We start from the raw sequence: 6,115 nt of genomic DNA on the forward strand, positions 1-6,115 counted from the left end.
GCATTTGAATGTGAACTAAGCAAAGTTAATTGTACATGTCTTTTAGATGCAACAGAGGAGATATTATTATGCAGGCCTAACTATTGTCTACTTTTTATGTAGTCAAACCAAATCTTATGGAGGAAATATAACATGCAGAAGAAAGAGAAAACTCTATAACAAACTATGCCCAAACATATAGTGAACAAACTCTGGTTGTTACGCTCACCACAATCTGACACTTACATCAAGCTATTTAAGGCCACAAGATATTCAGCTGATCAAAAACAGGATGTGGGTGCCAGAGATTCATGTGAGGCTGCCTATGTGTGCGTGCTGAAGACTAATTCATAGGAAAAAAGAATCTATATGTAACCTAAATATCATATAAAGCAAAGAAAATAAGGATGTTTTCTAGACTATGTTTCTCCACGTAGAATGTATTTTAGACCACGTCTTGCACCTGTCCACAGCCACGGACAAGCTAACAAAAGAGAAATAGCTCTTTGCACTGAATAGCAGAGGTAGGGGCATGAAGATGATGATGATGACCTTGGAACATGGCCAGTGGGTCTGCAAACTGGCCCATAAACTCGTGAACAAAGAGAGGAGCAGCCCATGATCACTTCTGCCCTTGTACTCTGCAGCACTTGCCACACAGCAGCTGCATACTGGCTATTGTTCAGTTGCTCAGGATTCAGCCCCATACACATATAAGTGCAGCCTCTCTACGTGGGCTGTGAGCTCTCTATGAAGCTGTCCCCATTTATGGGGAATCCTGTATTGCTATTTATTATTTATTCCCCTAGAAACATGAAATGTCCATGGCATTTTGAAGGCGTTTGTAGCCAATATTATGTAAGTGATGTGCCATTAGAATCCATTGCTGAAATTATTGTTATAAGCAGAACACACTTCTGTAATGGACAATTCCTCCAGGACACAGTGACTGGCACCTCCTATTCAACCACTTGGGCTTCCCCAACATTCCGAGCTAGACTGTACACACACTCCACAGAATGATGCACACTGTACCTTCCTCTTCCCTGCACACGCTTGCACCTACTGTAGCACCAGTTTCCCCACAAGAGGCAGGACAGGAAGGGGTAAAGGCAGAGCTATGGCCTGCTCCACTTTGCAGCAACCAGCAGAGTTGTCCTTGTGCAGTCCGGCACACCGGACACCTACAGTGCCCCATGCTATCCCCCATCTCATCTATTCAAAATGTGGGCCGACAAAATTGCTCGCCTGCCTCATCGACATGGCCACATCACCCCACTCTTTGAATCTCTCTGTGGGATTCACAGCCCTCTTGATCCTCTCCTTCAAGGGCTTGCATAGTTCTTCTTCCCTACCTATCTGGTCTTGTCGCCTTGCCTTTTCTACCCCTTCTGTTCCATTAGTGATGCTACCCTTGACACTCATATCATCTGCTCCTCCTACAAGCCTCTCCATGCTGACGCCATGCATGGAGTGCCCTTCCTAACCTAGCCCACAACAGCGCTACCCTTTCCTCGCTGACAGTGAGAAACAACCATATTTTTATTTGTAAATGGAGCACATTTTATAAGGAGCCATTCAGAGACAGTAAGCATCGAGCCCCTCCATGTCATCACTTTTTAGAATGCAGCCATACTTTAAACTGAGGTCACGCTCGAGATAGAAGATAAAGAACTTGTAGTGTGTGTTTTCAAAGAGTAGAGGATAACACAAGAGATTTTACCAACGTTCCTTTTCTCCTTAATGTGTCTGATGAATCTGTAAATAAATGATTGCTGAGTGAATGATGGCTACTTTGTTGACCTACAAGGTAACGGTATTACTAGAGTGGGTTTGAGTGATCTGGTATATCTTGAAATTGAAAGAATCGACATTAAATGTCATTCTGTTCTCTATTATAGGTGCTGTCCCATCAGTATGGGTAAGATCCAGTCCAGGGAATTTTTCAAGGTTATTTAATGTGCTGCAAGAAGCATTACCATTTCTCCACGGGCCACTGTCATTTGGTAATGACAATGAATGGTGACTTACGTTTATAGTATACACAGTAGTACCTCTCATTCACTAGGATCCTAAGGCATTTAACAAAATGATCAATATACCCTACAGGAATCACATCAGCCACTACTAATGCAGTCACTTCTGGGTGGGACACAGACATTATCACCAGTGCATAGCAACACCAAACATCAGTTTAGGATTGGAAGAGAAACTGTCCTTATTTATTCTATTTAAACTAAGGAAAGAAAGGTAGAGTGTATAATAATCACCCAAATTGGTACTAGCGAGGGGCACTGGAGCTAACTAGCAAAAAATGTGTCATGAGCTCATTAATGACAAGAGGCGAAACCCTTGGTTTTAAATTTTACTTGAGAAAAATGCCTCCAGCAGCACATAACCCCTAACATTATCCACAGACTTGGAGAGCAGAATGCCACTGTATCCTTACTACTTGCGACATGTTGGATGTTCCTTGGAAATGCCCTGCTCAAGTCCTAAGCAGACCTAACCCCCTCAGTTATATGAGATCTCGCATAAGTGTAGGTTAAGGCTGTATGGCCACGCATTCACATGGTGCACAGTGTCATAGCATACTACCTTTAGTTTAGGCCGCTGTAATCTGGGTAACTTAGTTCTGAGTTTATTTGCATTTTAAACAATTCCTGTTCAGCTTTTCAGTATCATTTGCCCTCGTGTTTGAAAGGAGTATCTTGTTAGAAAACATAGAAAAATATGTTTTCTAATGGAGAAACAGTGAATTTGCCAGAATACAAAACAACAGAGGTTACTGATTTCATCAAAAACAGCTTTTACCTATGTCCATAGTCTGGACAAACTATCTTTATAGATACCATGTAAGAATTAGGGCGTATGAAAGACAAAATGCCATAGACTATCACCAAAAATAGTGTTAGCAGTTTCAAAGTAGAGAGCTATTTAGGAATAGTCCAGTAGTCAAATTAGCTTGTGATTTATGAAAATGTATTTTCATATTTATTTATTTTGAAGTTCTCAAAACCAGCTTAATGACAACAATAATGACAACACCGGAAAATCAGTTTCCCGCTTTAGAAACACAAAGCAGTAGGGGCATCAACTAAAAAGTACATTGTCGCACTATTTTCTCCCAACAGTAGGACTTTCTCACCATGGATTCTATATTCTGTCCCAGCACTGTCACTATGTGTTCCATTGCAAACACAAAAAAGGGGCAGGCATGTCAGTGTGTTGGGAATACTTTATACCCAGTTGAAGTGGTTGATGTCTGAAAAAAGAGAATATTCATCCAGTAAACGAGCCTCCCAAATTGAAAACTTCCTTCAAGTTAAGCATTAAAGGCTAGGATGAAGGTTTTAACCTCTCGAATCACATGTGAAGACCATTGAGCATTCCAGAGAAATAGCTTGTCTGAACTGTGCCTATAATTCACTATCAGAAGTTTAAGCTGGTTGGTTAATATTTTGTGGCATGGGGGTTGGCTATCGGTTTGTGGAACACACAGCCTTGAGTGATTCTTTACTTGGCTTTTGGGGTAAGAATTAGGACCATGCTGTTCAGAGGTCAGCAGGAGGCTGTCATTTGTATGAAAGGCACACTGTGTGTCTTCAGAAAAGGAAAAGCTTTCACTGATTATAGGTTTTAATGGCTTGTTTGATTTTCTACCAGTTAAGGGATCACTTTATACCATGCTTATCCTCTGCGGATAAAGAGGGCAACTTGAGTTTATTAAAGAAGGAAATAACAGCTGCTGTTCTGAATGAGTGAAATTCCCTATAAAAGAGAAAACTTGTTTAATTAATTTGCTCGTTGCTACTCTGCCTGATCCTATAAGAGTTCTTAACTATTTAAACTGCTATAGCCTACTGGTCCGCAGCTAAGCCATCTTGTAATTTACTTTGTAAACCCTGCATAAAATTGAGAGGGAGACAGAATCATAGAATATGGCCTCTGATTTCAGTTATTTGGTGGCAGCTAGGCTGAAGAATGCTGACTCACCGGAGGTGGCAGGAATAGACAGTCCTGAAAGGTTTTGGGCTTGATTTTAGAACAAAACATTACGCTTTACCTTTTTCTCAGAATAGACTGGGATAAGAACCTACCTATAAAGGACATAGAGGGCAAAGCTTCTATTTTAGGAACAGCACCCCACAATGTTTTGTTCTTTGTACAAAATCAAACATTTGTATGGTATCACTGCAGGCAGTCCTTTGCGGTATTGTTTAGAGAAGCAGAATGTTAGCTTCAGCTAACATCCAAAGTCCACTGAAGTCAATGGGAGTCTTTCCATTTTACACAATGGGCATTCCTCAATTTGCAGGACAAAGCCTATAGTAAGGGCATCTTTTGATGCTCCCCAAGCCCATTTGATCCATTATAAGACTAGTCCCCAGGTTTTTTTTTTCAGTCTCTGATATAGCTTCTTGCTCTCTAGCTAGCTTGGATGCTCCTCATGAACCCCACAGTCCCCTCAGATCTTGTTGGGTTTCAATGTATTGTCTCTATCACTGAAGTTTGTCCAAAGATCTCTAAATAGATGCAGGCTTCTGATAGGAACGTTTGAGGATGCAAACAGAAAATGATTCTGGCTCCATGTACAAGTTCTTCTGAAAAAAATGTATGTTAATTCCCACAATTAAGCTTCAATCCTATGAGGTACTGAAGGATTTGCGCATACTTCTTTCTCGATTTCTTGTTGCTACTCCATTTCAGTTTACCACTGACTGTGCTGCTGTCATTTTACAGTGAACATTTAAATGCATGCCTCTCACAGATCATTTTATCTTTTCTACCTTAATGTTTTCGCTTCTGTATTTTACTCTTTGCGTTAACATCGGACACTTCCTTCCTCACATTGATGGTTTACAAGTACCTCGCCCAGTCATCTACCACTTGGCAGTTGGCTGTGTTCAGCCGCTGATATAAAAAAAAATCACAAGTATTAGATATGGTAATACTCTCAGATTATTTTGGAATTCACCTAATCATCTCTCACAAATCAATGGATTACAGTGCTTCATTGTGCCTGCAACACTTGCTCTAATTCTGTAGTTTTCAGGATTAAAACCAAATGTTGCTGCAACATAAAATGTTGCAACCACACTGGCTAAAACAACCCGTTTGAATTGTATCTTTAAAGTGCGGCTATGGTAATAGCCAGAAACACCCCCCAACCAGTAGAAGAGAAAGAAGAGAAATTGTTTCCAGCACAGTTGTGTGATGAATCATTTATACAAAATGTTCATCCACCATCAAGAAGAATGCAGAAAGCATTCTGGGGTGGACTTTGGAAAGAATATGAGATAAGTATAGTTTGAAATGGCCCAAGAAACTATAAAAAAATGACACAGTAATGAATTACATGGAGCAGTGACCATTCTAAGGTGCACATGTTCTGTCACTTCTGACAGGCACTTTAGTCTTTCTGTGGCCATACTGTGTGCATAGCAGAGAAGAGCCAGCATGGCCCACCTAAGACCACAAGATGAAGCTGAAAAAATCCCACAGTGCAAATGAAACATTAGCAAAATTCAAACTCAGAGTTCACCACCAGTGAAGTGGCAGTGGTGAAATACCAATGTAGAATGGGCTCATACACTTTAATCACCATGTCTTCTAACCCTGAGCAAAATGACTAGAACCACATTCAGACAACCTCTCAGATTCGCAGAGCTAAGTAGCGGATCTTGGCAAAGAGACCTCTGCTATGGAAAGGAACATACCTAGCTGGAAGGAGTGACTCATTTTCAAGATTTGAAGAAAATGTTTTCCCCACTAGACCTACAAGTCAACTGGAGATAGAAAAGTAAGGACATCTTTTCCCATTTTGGCAATCCGGAAGAAATAGTCACCAATGATGGGCCACTAATTTGTCAGCTCTGAATTCGAAGAATTTGGGATACATTAAAATTTCATGTATATTACTTTCAGGCACCACCACCCTCACGGTCCATGGACTAGATGGATTGCTAAGTGTTTTCAATAACAGAAAGCTCCCATTTTAGTTCTGTTTGCTAGAAGGCACCCACCATGTCTGTCACCACAGTATGTCTGCTTCCACTGACTGTGGGTTGAAACAACACTGTCAGCGTTAGAGGTAAATCTTTGTCCCACGTGACCCTGCTTAAAGGAGGCTGAG

The sequence above is a fragment of the Emydura macquarii genome, unplaced genomic scaffold (assembly GCF_026122565.2).
Source record: "Emydura macquarii macquarii isolate MOO-44397 ecotype Brisbane River unplaced genomic scaffold, CSIRO-AGI_Emac_v2 contig_1253, whole genome shotgun sequence".
Taxonomy (NCBI): domain Eukaryota; kingdom Metazoa; phylum Chordata; order Testudines; family Chelidae; genus Emydura; species Emydura macquarii.